The sequence below is a fragment of the Macrobrachium nipponense genome, chromosome 32 (assembly GCF_015104395.2).
Source record: "Macrobrachium nipponense isolate FS-2020 chromosome 32, ASM1510439v2, whole genome shotgun sequence".
NCBI classification, from domain to species: Eukaryota; Metazoa; Arthropoda; class Malacostraca; order Decapoda; family Palaemonidae; genus Macrobrachium; species Macrobrachium nipponense.
The window spans coordinates 48,958,002-48,973,949 of NC_061094.1; the positions used below are offsets into that span (position 1 = coordinate 48,958,002).

At 33.9% G+C, this 15,948-nt stretch overlaps 1 long non-coding RNA gene across 1 annotated transcript in view; it reads right to left on the reverse strand.

The window, feature by feature from the left end:
• Nucleotides 1-8,160: 8,160 nt before the first annotated feature.
• Nucleotides 8,161-15,948, reverse strand: part of LOC135207153 (uncharacterized) — an 8,679-nt gene continuing 891 nt past the window's right edge. The window contains exons 2-4 of the long non-coding RNA XR_010312898.1: nt 10,902-11,055; nt 10,081-10,186; nt 8,161-9,681 (exon numbers count right to left, since the gene is read on the reverse strand). This is a non-coding gene — a long non-coding RNA (uncharacterized LOC135207153). The remainder of the gene's footprint in view (nt 9,682-10,080; nt 10,187-10,901; nt 11,056-15,948) is intronic.

The following is a 15,948-nucleotide window of genomic DNA, read 5'->3' on the forward strand; positions in this document are numbered from 1 at the left end:
AAAACCTGCAAATTATATATTTAGATTTTTAAGAATTTTTGGATTACTGTATCCAGTCGAAAATACAGTACGGTACTTTTAAGTGCATAAGCTCAGCAATGCATTGATCCAGGAGTTTTTGATTTAACAGTTTGTGTATAATAAATTTCCTGGGTTGTTGGTGTATGTATATATATTTTTATTACTTATTTACATCTCGCGTACTCCAATACGGTAGCAATATTTCCCATTCATAGAATATTCAAAATATTACTCTTGGTAGTTACAGCAGCTTTCTTTCCCAAAGTCAGAATATTCAAAATATTGCACTTGATAGTTACAGTAGCTTTGTTGACCATTGATAGAATATTCAAAATATTACTTGGTAATTACAGTAGCTTTGTTTACCATTGAGAGAATATTCAAAATATTACTTGGCAATTACAGTAGGTTTGTTTACCATTGACAGAATATTCAAAATATTACTTGGTAATTACAGTAGCTTTGTTTACCATTGACAGAATATTCAAAATATTATTTGATAGTTACAGTAGCTTTGTTTTCTTCCCATTGACAGAATACTAGTTATTCTCAAAGATCGTTTAAAAACTATTTGTAGTTTTTAAATTATTTATATGTGGGTGGAGAACTTTTATCTGCTTATGGTTTTGTCACTGATGTTTTTGGTAGTAGCTTCTTTGGGAAGTTGATGCTTGAATCTCATAAAATTTGTACCCTAAAAATTCATGTAATATAAGTAATGGAATTTTTTTTTAAATAACTTCCGGACGCACTTTTAAATTTTTAAAATATCAAATGGGTGTGGTAAGTTACTGTTTTAATTAGACAAAAATTCATCATTAAATTTTTTTTTTCGGAGTCTAACACTACGACGACTCGTGTAGATGAGCGAGTTTTCTCAGCATTAAGGTAACTAGACAGGTGCCACCACCCATTTCAGAAAAGTCTCTCGACTCTCTCTGGAGCAAGAGTTTCGAGTTGTATATTTGTTCAGAAAAGAAAGGATTTATCACAGCCTTGTGATTTTGCCTCACAAATATCCGAGTTAGTCCTGCCAATACTTAAGAACTAACCTATTTTCTATTTGTGGTATTCAAGAAGGAATTTCCTTGAGAATTATACACTACTAGGTCACTTGCAAACATGAGTTGCCAGCAGTCGTAATATTTACAATTTCCTTTGATGTCATGCTATCAAAGTCTGCTCAAATTAAGTTATCCAAAATATATAGGCCATTTTTCTCATAGCGAAGAAAAGTACGAATTGTAGTTTACTACTACTATGAGCATTGTGCACGAAGTTTTTAGCTTTTAAAACAAACTTGGCTGACGCCCCTATAGAGTAGACGTTGAGGTATGCAAATCTTCTGACTTTTTTGTCCTGGGGAGGAGGAAGGGAGAGAAGGGAGGGAGGGCTGGGGAGGAGAAGAAGAAGAAGAAGAAGACGAAGACGAAGAAGAAGAAAAAGAAAAAAAAGAGAAATTAATAAAAATTCCAAATCATAGAAGCACAGATGACGTTAAGGTCTTCAGGCAAGATTCATCAACCTCATTTATGCAAATATTTTGGAATAACTTTAGCAAAAACAATATTTCATGGCAAGTGTTGCTACAGAGAGTTTGGGAAGGTTGCGACAAGTTGGAATGTCAAAGAATTTAAATATTCTTAACGTTTAAAGCTAAATTTATGTAAATTTATATTTGAAAAGTACTTCGAAAGTGACCTCCCCGAATAGGATCGTAAATAAACGCCGGTTATTAGGTACTAAATCAAGATAAACTTCAGTAAGGCCCTTATCTATCGCGTCAACAAACTTAGAACTTAATTTCACATCGGTAAATCGCATACATTTAGGAGTTTCAGATCACAGTCGAAAATGACTGTTCTATTATCACTTCAAATTCATTACTTTTCGTCATAACGGTGTTCACAGACAATCTGCACGTTTTGAAGGCAACTTTAGGTTTTGGAATATTCATCAAGCATTCAGGTTACAAAAAAATCTTTATTTTTATAAGCCGTTCGATACAGTAATTCGAATGATGAAAAAACCACAAGATCAGCAGAAACCGGAAAGCAGAATGGAGAAAGTAATAGTGGGTTAAAAAAATGGTTGCTATATAAACTCAAGGTATCAAATATAATCCACTTAATTCTTTGATTCATTCTCGCCTAATAAATGATTACCTATTATCTACCTTGTAAAAATCAAGCCTAAAGCCCCGTCCACACGACGGGCAAATGCCCGGCAGGCACTCTGATTTGCCCGGAATTCTCTCGCTTTGAAACAGTGTTACCAGATCAAACAGCCCAATTAAACATTTGCTTCAAACGTCTGGTAATGAAAAAAATGATCAGGAATATAATCAAGAGTTCACGCAACCATTAGCAACTGTTTGTAATCTGGTTTTACTTCTTACACTTCATGTACAAGCTTCTACCTGAAGGAAGGAGGAGAGAGAGAGAGAGAGAGAGAGAGAGAGAGAGAGAGAGAGAGAGATAACAAAAGCAGAGTTACCAGCACACTTGCATCCCTGAACGTGTCAAAATCGTTTGTCATCTGTCACTCAATATTTCTACATTACGTAACATCGAAAAATGTAAAAAACACATTGATGGCTTCTGGATTCCGTGTCAAGGCTAAAGGTTTGGTTAATCCATGTCAATAATTTCTCCAAAAGAAGGGTTACAGTAACTCCCCTGACCTTATACATGTGAACAAATAGTACACATACATACATACAGAAAAACACACACATGCATACATGTGTGCAAAACACACACATAGGCATGTAAGTGTGTTTATCATTAAGTAACGGAATTATCCGGATTTCATTATTTTCCAGTTTTGTCAAGTTACAAGTATATAGCTTCTCTGCTTGTTCATTGGATGATGTACATTAACAGACATTACTATACGCATTTTCCATACAACATCCTAATTAATGACTACATTTACTATATTTCGTCAATCCCAACCAAGATTCTCCATCAGTTTTGGAAAGCTAAGAACAAAATGGAAGGGGAAAGTGTTGTGTACAGAACACACTGACCTGAAGATTAAGATGATCTGCTTTAACCTGACATTTTATTTTACCAGTATAGCTTCGTCACTTCACCTCATACCACAGAGAATTGGGAACAGTGTCTGCCTTCCGGGCATTTGCCAGTCGTGTGGACGGGGCTTTACACGCAGCCCAATGTTATTCATTAGATGGTAAAGCTGGGGATTACTTATATCTTTCTATTTAATCAAATTTTACATGATTTTAGTAAAATTTTATTAGCTTTCACTACCTGGGTATTATTTTAATGCCCTTGAATGCCCCTTCCACTACTGGCAGCATGAGGGCTATAGCACTGTTTTCGTGAGGTTATTTATACTGCATAATAATATACTTGGACACTTGGGTAAGGTTTAGTTCAAATTTCAGTTTCTAAGACACGCGTAACAAAGCACTGGAAAACATGTAACCAGTTTTTTAAAGAATGAACACATTATCCAAGGTAGAATGACTAATGGCAAAACAAGCTCCCACAGATTAAAACAAATGGAAATGTTAACTTTTATTTGAAACAGAACAGAACTTTAAAACCAGTTTTCCTGATGTAATCTATTGAAGAATAAATAATGCATCAGTTTGGATGTTTCAGCGGATTATCAGCCAAAAAATTGCTTAATATTTTGAACCCAAAAGAAAAATCCTCTAGGTACTATTAAACTCCAGCTCAGATATAAAATCCTGTTTGAAATTCATTCATGCAACTTAAATAAAAATTAAAGAGAGAGAGAGAGAGAGAGAGAGAGAGAGAGAGAGAGAGAGACGACCACTCATTTCTAAGATGGTTATATGAGTAATTCATCCTCAGCCAGACACCAAAATTAAATGCGCCATTGTGAAACCATTTTCTCACATTAACAAGCTTCATGAGCATTCTAAATAGCAGTTCTTTGCCAAAGCTCTTAAGTTTCTATTAAGCGGAACCATACATACGGGAACATTAAAATTCCAGAATCTTAAGGTCTTCAAGATTTTGCATACACTTACAACCAGTCACAAGTAACCAAGAATATTTAAATGCACACACCTCTAAGTTTAAACAGACTAGGTTAACCAAAATACCAAAATAAGAATTCGTGCTTTCCAAACTTTAGAGACCCCCACTAAAAATTTGAATTAAAGTGCCTAGCTGAAGGCTTAAAAAAAAAAAAAATTCACAAAAGAAACAAGTCTACCTCGAGACCATGTCGACCGACCTATAAGAAAAGATGAAATTAACCAGACTTTCTAGAAACTCCGCCATCTTGCATTAAGAAACAGGATAGGGTGAATTGAATTGAATGTAAAATTTAAGCCAAACACCAAGGACTGGGACCTATGATGTCATTCAGCGCTGAAACAGAAATCTACAGTAAAAGGTTTGAAAGGTGTAACAGGAGGAAAAAAACCTAGCAGTATCAGTGTGAATCAATTTAGATGAGGGTGAACAGTAACATGGAAGAAAGAATATGAAGAGGTAGAGTGAAAGGAGGTAGAGTGAAAGGAGGTAGAGTGAAAGGAAGCATATGGGATGGATGGATGGATGGATTATGGAATTTAGGGCTGGGACCTATAAGATCATTCAGCGCTGAAATGAAAGCATGGCTAGATGGAAAAGTGAGAAATGAAATAAAAATGATAAACTGATGACAATCCTGCACTTGAACAGGACTGTGCATCAGCAAGGAAGCATATGGGTGAAAGCGCACTCAAAGGTAAGATGTGCCGTAGTTTCACCTAATGCTTCCAGCGAAATTCGACACCTAAGCCACACTATATTTGAGGCAAATTTAAATCACTACTGCTATAGGACTTCACCCTAGTGAGATTTTTGAGAAAACACTGATACAATAAGCACCAAATGTCAAGTAATGAGGACGCTAGAAATGTAATCATAAGTGCCCAAGCATTTATAGATAAAAATTTCCACAGACTTTTCTGGGAGTTCCTTCACAAAAACTGTTGCTATGCAATTTTGACTGCATGCGCATTAAATCAAGAACTGGTCTGTTAGAATTATTGAAGATCTCTACCTAAAGTTATATACCTTCCTTTGACTCTCCCAATCTGAATACCTAAAGATTGATTATAGTACAATAAATCGTCAAATTTTTAGCTAAAACAATATCAAACTGATGAAAGTTTTAACCTGAACATTGAATTTTCTTATGTAAAGACAAACTATTCCGTAACCTACCACAATATACAGAATGCAATCGAAGGGTTCCTCAAACAAAATATCTGGTGCTGGCTTTCGTGGTGTTTTATCCCTACTTTATGTCTTCTACAAAGAATGAAAAGAAATCTGAAGGCAAAAAGTGGTATTTACACCGCAAGCGGGTACCCTCTTTTCAGTTGGCCCACTGACCATAATTTGCAACGAAAAATACCATAAAGCAAGATTTTGAGGCCGACTTGAAGGATGACCAATCTTATGAAAAAAGGGGAAGGGGGTTTATTTCGTTTAAATACATCTGGCAGCAGCATATACTCATAGTCGATTATCAATTACCATTGAAAATGAAGTGAAATAACCCCTTTGCAAAATCCAGAAAAAAAATTGAAATTCATATTACCAATGTTAAACCTTCAAAATTTTCGAAATTACCAGCATCGTTTTAAGTTGAAACCGCTTTACGTTTTACTATTCTTGGCATTATAACATACCTAGTTGCGCAGTAGCTGGACAAAATACAGATGAAAGTATGCCATTTGAAGATTTGCATAACACCAAGCTCCTTGAGTCAATGAAGAAATACATTAAATCAAAATATTGCGGCTACTGACAACCCTCTCATTTTGCGGCTAGCAAGTACTTGACCTCAAGATAATTCTTTCGTTGAATATCATAAGTAGAAAAAGAAAAGAGTTCCAGAACATTGGCAGGACTAACTACACTATTTGAGAGGAAAACCACAGGGCTGAGATGGGTTCCTTCCTTCACTGAGTAATCTGATATCTAACTTGAAACTCTTCTTTTCATGACTGAGTAAGAGCACTTTTCTGAAAAGGACTGTGACACCTGCTGGTTACCTTACGTATATGCTGAGAACACTCGCTCGCCTCCCCGAGTCGCTGTAGCATTGACTCTGTTTTTTCTTTATTGTAATCTTTCCAGCTTTTGTAATATTTCCAGGATTTGCACAAGCAAATATATGAGACTTCTGTTATAAACATCGTAACAAACATTTAAAAAGAAATCTTCCTTTTAACATATTTGAATAAAAATATTTGAATAAATGTAATCTAAATTTAAGTCTAATTTAGCTTATCATTTAGCCCTTGACTTCCAATGGCATGAAATAAAGCTTATCAAAGACAGAAACTCGCTAATGAAACTGTTAAATGGATTTAAGTTAATCTGATGGCAATAAGACGAAGTTGAGAGAGCAGTTTTTTAGAATTCAACCAATATTTTTTGTACAAACCTACACTGTCTCAACGTAACTGAAGGATTCAGGAGAGATCATTCTTGATTTTCATTAAATTTGAAATCCCGAAAAAAATAAAACCGAATTCAGTAACCATTGGTCAGTATTAGGAAATTCTCTCAAGAGGCATAATAAGAACATGTAAAACTATCATTAACAGAAGTTCTCATTAACTATTTAAAAACAAAAATATTACAGAAAGGTACACAATACCACAGTAACAATAAAATCATTAATAATAACAGTAAAACATGATTTTCATTGAAAAATATCCTATTAAGTATAAGACGAATTACATCCGGAGCATATGTAAGTATGACCATCTGACTAAATCCATTGGAAGAATTAGCAGACAAATTATTAGTAAGAAATGAGAAGGAAAACTGATCAGATGACAGTACATTTCAAGGTATTTCATTGTAAATGCTTTAACAGAGAAATGGCTGAATAATTTAAAGCCTAATAAGTCCAGAATGTCTTTACTAATCGATTAAACAGACACAATTTCCAGTTTTAATTCTACACGGAATGAATTTGAAGTAGGTACAAGTGTATTTCCCATTCATCATGCAAAATAACATTATCAACACAAGTAAAAGATAAACTTTTATACGCAAGAACCAAAAGACAACATTAAGCTTTATCAGTGATATCTTTTAACTGACATGTAGAGCGGGTATTACACACAACCTTGGATGTAACGATGAAGCCTCGCATGCTGGGAAAACGCACTTCGAAGAAACTAAGAATTCATGCAAACTATCTGGAAATTCAAGTTACAAAACTCAGTGCTCAGACCTAGAGCACGACTGGAACACCACTACTTTGGTAGAATACCATTAATTTTCTTTACATTAACAGTTAGGTCTACTGCTCTCCTTATCAAGTTTAATAGCTAAATAAGTGCTAAAAGAGCAAAATTTGATCCAACATCGAAAACAATGTCCGTGTGGACGATACGAATATTTGGCTACAGGCAGGGTTTTTTTTTTATGAATGTTAAAAATTGCAGTGAGAGCTATACGAAAAATATTGGCAATATTTAGTTTTGCTCTTAGCAATTAGGCAAAATTTATAAGAACGATACACAAAACAGCTTCTTCTTAGATAATAGCTGTAGTCAAGAGCCTTTCAAGATTTGGAGAGTAAGCATTTCAAGGAAATGTTACCGAATTGAAGTAAATTACAAGGGTTAAATTTAATTCTTACTGGCTTACATAATTTTTAAAACTTGACAATCGCTTTTTTTCTTTATTGAAAATTGTTGGTTTCCGAAATAAAATTAAAGGACAAAACTTTCTCCGACATTCAAATTAACCAGGTTTTCCAAGAAAAATTAAGGGTTGAAATTATCTATTATGAAAATACTCCAGCTCTTCCCGCAATATGATTTTTCAAAAAATAAGTCATTCATAAAAAAAAAAAAGTAATTATCTAATCAATACCTTGAACTGTACAAAGCTGCTGCTTTTATTTCCTTTATACTTCTAATGTTCCAGATGAAATTCTTAATAAGCACAAAACTGAATGTAAAAATTAATTAAGGCAGCAAGAGGTTCAAAACAAGTAGAATTAAAGGAACGGAGTCTCCTTTCAAAAAAAAAATAAATAAATAAATTTAAAAAAATAAAAATAATAAATAAAAGTTAAAAAACCTTCATAATGGAAAAAATAAAATTGTATGCGTACTCCAATTTAACATACTGCAATTAAAAGGAATGAACTATCAAATACTGATTCCTATTTTTCATATTTTAAGTACTGACTGAACAGGAATCCGAGAGCAAGATAACTTGACAGATCAGTATAACTTTTTAACTAATTGTCAGAGTAATGGATGTTTTAGATTTTAAGATATACCCAATTGCTTATGAAATATCCAATTGCTTATGAAATAAAAATAAAAATCTCAAAATTTTGACATTCCAGACAATTTGTGAGAAACTATGGATAGATCTGAATTATCAAAAATTCCAAGTTAATCTAACTGACCAGTCTAGACAGATTTAGAGAGCAAATTAATTAAAGATTTTTCAATTACATTGGCATGATTTATCTCTGGCTACCGTCATGATTTTTACATTAAAAAAGAGTAAATAATCTTTCAGTCCTTATTCACTAGTTTTAAATCAGTAAGCTCAATTCGAAAATCCAATGATTTCTGAATAGTTTGATATCAGTTAAAATATTTGTCGAAATTAATGCTAAGTAAACAAATACACACTGAAGACAGGAATTTATATTGAATTACCAATTCTAACCTCTGTAAGAATAAGGCTTTAAAACAATGATTTCGCAGTGCTCTCTCAATTTTCTGAATACATATCCAAAGTAAGTGATATTGCTCATTTGCATAAAAAAAAAAAAAAAATATTTTCAGATTCTAAAAGGAATTCTGTTTCGTCGTATGGCTGACGATATATTTTACGCATTCTTTTATGAAGATTGAATCTCTAACTAGTAAAACGTTATCCGAGAACTCAAAAACTATATTTGATCATTTTAAATGACATACTCCGAATTTATATGCTGAAGGCTACATTGACAAAAGTGGCAGAAATAGGAAAAAGTGCTCATTTCAAAAAATTTGTTAACTTGGCAGACATCAATATAAAACTTGTTAGAAAAAAAAAGTTTTTGCTAGTCCATAATGGCCCAGTGGAAGATAGGGGGAGGGGGGTTGAGTTTGGAAATTATGGTTTGAAAAAAAAAAAATCTAATTATTGGCCATATTTGGGATTAATATTTAAATTAGTACTGGATTTGTCAAGTCTGAATGCATTACTATGTAAACACCAAGATATTCACCCATTTTCCTAGACCTTAGGGTAGCCACCTTAAAATGCTGTACCATAGTATTGTGACAAGTGGCATCACAAATTCCCTAACACAATGTGGGATTTTCTTAGCAAAACAGAATATTAATATAATTATAATGGTTTCCCGAGTCAACCTCTACTTTTCAAACAATAAATCCTGCCGGTCTGACTATTCCCACAGCGCCACATGGGTTGGCCTGTGACCGTTTGCTCCTCCTTTGAGGAATGAAACTATGTGATACCATATAAGGAGCTCTATGATTTCTGTTAAAAGTTCGCTTTTTCAGACTTCAAACAGGCAGCAGTTGTCGAGGGATAAGTGATAAAGCTACGGCTTGTCACTCGATATCTCACTGATTTTGTATCCAACGAAGAACTCTCCATGGTGATCCTAAATAAAAAAATAAAAATAAAAACTAACTTTAACGGATACATTTTGACACTAACTAAATTAATATCTATTTTTGACGACTCCCTGTAAATGTCTTGGTGATTTAAGAATTTAGGATTCTTGTAACAATATCCATATATAGGCTAGAACTCAATAGTACTAAAAATGGTAGTCCATATATTAAAATAGTAAAAAAAATAAAGAGGGGGCCGGGCCAGTTTAAAACCAATTCCTATTTATTTTTTTTTTAAGAACAGTATATGCTTACAGCAGAGTGAAAATATTTTTCCAGGGTTGAATAATTTGTAGTCATATCACTACTCAAAAATATAAATGTAATTTTATCTCGTTATATTTTTTCTAACAGCAGGAATCCTTTAGTTAGAACTGAATTCTTACTGTGGTTATCCAGGATTTTATCGGCAATCAGGAATTCGCCAACTGGAGTACAAGTTCAACTGAAGTTATTCATGACTTTTGTCAGCTGGTGTTCACTAGTTTGGACCTGAAAAATGAACGCTTATTTGCAGCAATTTAATCTTCAAGATTTGTTAATTGAACATTCAATATAAAATATAAAAGGCACAAATGCGGTCTTCTTCCCAAAAATATAAAAAGGTACATAAATGAAGCGTTGTTCTCAAAAAACAAATGACTCAAATGCAGTCTTGTTCCAAAAATATAAAAAGGTACATAAATGAAGCGTTGTTCCCAAATAACAAATGACTCAAATGCAGTCTTATTCCCAAAATATAAAAAAGGTACATAAATGAAGCCTTGTTCCCAAAAAAAACAAATGACTCAAATGCAGTCTTATTCCAAAAATATAAAAAGGTACATAAATGAAGCGTTGTTCCCAAAAAACAAATTACTCAAATGCAGTCTTATTCCAAAAATATAAAAAGGGACATAAAAGCAATCGTGTTCGCAAAAATATAAAAAGACAAACGCAGCATTATTCTCAAATATAAAAATGACTCAAATGCAGTCTTATTCCCAAAAATATAAAATTAAAAATGCAGCCATATTCTCACAAATATAAAAATTACTCAAAAATACAAAAAGGGACATAAATGCAGTCTTATCCCCAGAAAGAAAATAATACAGTACAACAGTAAGTAATTCAAAGATTGTCACATTTTTCAAATCTAAAATTGAACCCAGTGGTCATGGTCCTTAAGTTTAACTGTCAAATAGATACATTCCTTCAAATCTCTTACCTTTAAAAAGCTTCATTCCTTCTATATTTGTCAGGAATCCATCAGTTCCAGAACGTCTTTTCCCTGACGTTGGTCTAACAGTTTTGCCCTCAGAAGCAAGCTCCATTTGTTCAGTGTTATATAAGAAATTTGATCCGGAACTCACCTATTCAACCTGGAATAGAACAAAAGTTTTATAACATTAAAACTGCAACATTGAGGCACAAACTCTTAGAAATGTCCAATCAGATATCAACTTCCATGTCCAATCAGATATTTACTAATTTCATGTCCAATCAGATATGTATTATTTCAACGTAGTGTGGAACAAGTTACACCCCAAGCAAAACACTATTCCAGCGGAAATGCTCAATGGGCTGCAAGTGGTGAGAAATGGGAACACTAATTTGTTCCAATATGTTTATTTTCAATTATCTTGCCTTGCCCTTTCCACATTTTAATAGAACAGTATCCCATTTACCTGTCTTTCCTATCCTATACCACAAACTATTCCTGAATGAGCTGATTTTCACTTACAGTATCAACTTAAATTATATCAAGCAAAAATTGCTCCTTTCATTTTACCGACACCCTTTTTTGTGCATAGTATGTCAAAAATTTGTCTTTATATGATTCTAATCATTTTTTAAGTTTCATCAAAATAAGCTTCCACTAGTGATCGAACCTCCAGGATAAGGAAGAACCTTTTAAAAAATGGAAGCCACATAAAACCATGAATGGATTTGAAAATCGCACAGGTTTGAGGCACGTAATTTGAAAATTACGTTCACTCAGAGCCGGTTAATATGCTACAGAAAGTTATTCCATGCGTTTGAAGTTACAAGTGTGTGAAATACCATCTTAAAATAAACTGATCAGACAATTACATTTAATTGACTTTTAAATTTATCTCTAAGCCACATTAACTTCAAAGATTTTTGGTTATTAAAAAATTAACTTAATCATGAATAATTTAAATACAATCAAGATTACAGTAGGACTCAAAAACCTCAAGAACTTCCATGTCAAGATATCATTTGTCCATACTATGAGAACTACTGAAGTTTTTGATTTACGTGAATTTTTGTTTTCACAAAACCCGACACACCACGCAGAGCTCTAAATAATAAAAGCAAAACGGTTAGCCCAAATTACAGTAATAACCGTTTATAAAAAGCCTGCTTCCATCATTGGTAATTTATACCGCTAATTATTCCCTTAAAGTTGTTGACAACAATAACAACGGTTCTACTCACGAATACAGTACACAGCAAAAGCAAACAGATTAATAGAACTGCCTTGCCTTAGTCGTACAAGAATATACCTAAAGACCTTGTGCATGAGTATGGAGCAATTTTTTCTTTTTAACTATAAAACTATAATTATTTGATCCCTTAACACGTTATAGAATATTTTGTGATCTGTCTAACTAATCAACAACTATTTGATCAAGTTTACCGTACTATGACAACACACACAGATACATTTCATCGGTGATTTATTCGCACCATAGTCAGTAGTGGAAATAGATTTCGGGAACGATTGACATATACTAAGGTTGTCTTCAGAGCATAAAATTTAATTATGCACTGAACTTCTACTAGCTCCTCATTGGACGAGTGGCTTACGTGCTCGCCAACCGATTCGGTAGTTCCAAGTTCGATAGAGAAAATTTGTTTCTGGTGATCTGAAATTAATTTCTCGAGTAGTTGTAAGAAGTGCTAAATGATCCTTGGGGATCCCAGCAGTTGTCCTAAACGTTTAATTCATGTATATTGCTGCTATTACTAATTTTGCGGCACTACTGCTACAGTAGTATTACTACGCTAGCACAGATACCCCACCCACATCTATGTATCGTTTCGCCATTCATAAAGTCTTTAAATTCAACATGGTTGTACAGACTAAAGAAGAAAGAAAAAAAATTATATCGGATGATCCGTTGGTCTGCTGGAGATTTTAGCACATATAAGCTTGTATTTACTTTGGATAAAAATCTTATTTTAACAAAAATAGTTATATAAAGACTGTTTACATACAATCTCTCTCTTTCTCTCTCTCTCTTGGTGGTATAGTGAATAGTTAATGGAAATGTTCAAAATCCTGAATGACATTACAAGTATTATAATCACGTTACGCTAAATACAAATCAGACCATAATTAATGTTTGGATCCCACAATAAGCTGTAGGTCCCGTTGCTAGGTAACCAATTGGTTCCTAGCCACGTGAAAATTCCTAATCCTTCGGGCCAGCCCTAGGAGAGCTGTTAATCAGCTCAGTGGTCTGGTTAAACTAAGATATCCTTAACTGGACCTCAAATGGAGCCCGGTGCTGCCTTTAAGTTCCCAGTGTTACTTTAAGCAGCAGTCCAAGTCATTTAAAACACATAGAAAACAGAAGTAACAAGAAATCCATCAATTATTTTATTAGAGTATCGTGTTGCTATGCAATTGAATGTGTTCTGAATGAGTTATTTTACGGAGACAAAAGTGAAAATACGGCTACAAGTTACATATAACAAATCACAAAAGTAATGTTACAACAAATCATGAAAGTAAAGTCTACTTTTGCCACGGATCCACAAATCTGACGAATAGTGGCAATTTTAAATAAAAAAATTACTTGGATTATTGCAATCGCAAACCAAATTCATATTTCTTCCTTAGGGTAAATTTTTCTAAAATTTTGATAATTTAGTTCCAGGTACAAGTGGAATGTAACATTTTCAAAATATTGCATACAGTAGCCACGTAATCAGAGCTGAGAGAGAGAGAGAGAGAGAGAGAGAGAGAAGAGAGAGAGAGAGAGAGAGAGAGAGAGAGAGAGAGAGAATTCGAGTTGACAGTGGTGTGTGTCAAATGATATATCTATGTAGAATTTTTCTGGATATATTTTTGCGAATATCTGAATAATCTGGTATTTCTGGAAAAACCTGGAAACGTAGGCAATCCTTAAAAATCTACAAATGTCTTAAGTGTCTGGAAACGCCGATTATAAGTCCCCGTTGCGTGACATTTTAATTTTGACGAAATTCGAGACCTTATTGAGACCAGAACTTACACTGGGTATACATGAATGATCATACATTTGGAAAATTCATGATATACTCCAAGAGAAAAAGGCAAATTTATAATTTATGATACCACACTACACAGCACTACAGCCATTAACAGACTAACTACCAGTCTCCAAGGGATTAAAAGTATTAGTGCGCCAATAGACCAAATTCGGTCAATCAAGTCTGTTCTTAGCACATGCACAGGAATGTACTAAATTATTTACTGATAATACGAGTTTATTTATTTTTTGGTATTTCTACAGAAGCAATCCGCGGTGACCTAGACTATGGCAATTGAAAGTTTTCGTATGTTATTTTACTTACTGATCAAGAATTTAAAGTAATATTTATTCGGAAGACTGTAATTAACTCTAAGGGGTCAGTACTAAAAACGGCGAAATACATTGGACGCCCCAATCCCTAGTGGATGTCGTATCCGCGGTTACGTTCCTTGCAGTTCGTGCAGAACTATTCTTTAGAATTACCCTGCAAGAAACGTAACCGCGAATACGACATCCACTAGGGACTGGGGCGTCCAATGTATTTCGCCGTGTTTAGTACTGGCCCCTGGAAGTTAATTACAGTCGTCCGAATAAGTATTAAAATTCTTGTTCAGGAGGTAAAACTGCATAGAAAAACTGCAACTGCCATAGTCTGGGCCGCCGCGGACAGGCACCCTAGATCTACCTCAATTTTCTACGACCTTATTAGTTTTTAAGTTATAAAACAAACAATTTGTAATTTTCCTACACAGCTTTAGTTATGTAAACGCTAAAATTCCGAAACAATTTAGATAGTGCTAAAGTGCCACTATCTGAAAAAAAAGGCAAATATAATTTGTTGCATTTTATTAGATAATAATTCATTGTATTCAGTACCAGTATGGTATGTCAGTCCATGTTATCAAACATGACTTCGGGATTCGTTCAAGTTAAACTAAACTGATCGAAGGTTAAGGGGTTGCTTAAAAAAAAAAAATCCATAAACTATAACTAAATATTCTAAGGTCAACTCTTAAATAATTTGCTATTTCAACTGTACTCTTAATGGTGGTAGCACGCTTTTTGTAATAGTAATAGAACATATTGTGATCCAAGTACAGAAATTAGAGTCCAAAACCACCTTACTAAACACTTAGAATTTCGTTGTACCGAATTCCCAGTTTTTTACTTAGTAGCCTATACAAAGCTGCAAGTTTTAAAGATGGACAAAACTTAGTATCCACTGCATATTTAACTGAACATTCTGTACGTTGATGTGGTCAGCTTTTGTAGATGCACTTTAGAGGGCACAGCTGAGAGAAGCTAGTTTGTATTAAAATTGTTTTACGCTATGACTAAACCAACACTATGCTCGTTAAACCATTATAAAGGAACGCTTAACAGGAATAAAGTTTCCAAAGAAACCGATACTGAAGTACTGCAAATGGAAATAGTGTTATACCAACAAGTGTCCCTGGTGATTTAGCTATTGAACCCACTCCAATTAAGTTTAATCTGGTTGCGTAATTACTTAAAAACAAGCATACGCTCTCCTATTGCCATGTGTAAGTTGGATATTCAAGATACAAGAAATATAGTCCACATATGCCCTAGCATTTAAACGTGTACAGGCTGACCAACTCCAGGAAATTTGTACTCAAATTCCCATTTTCAATGGAAACCTGTTGGTAAATATTCACGAGTGTTGAGGTAATGGCTTAAAGCAATGGCCCCAAGTGCCAAATTAATAATCACCAGTCTTTAGAAATTTTAATAAGACTGAGACTTTGGTAAATTAATTCGTGCTAGCAGTCATTGAGTATTCACGTGAAAAAAAAAAAAAAATCTAAGATCTTCAAATACTGATACGACGTTTTTTTTATAGTACCCAAAACAACAACCATCACGAGCAAAACAGGATACCCAAAATAATATTACTCTGACCCTACAGTCAAGAAATCCCCAAATACTTAACCACAAGCAATTTCGCAATCAACATTCAATGCAATTTTCGAATCCGATGAATCC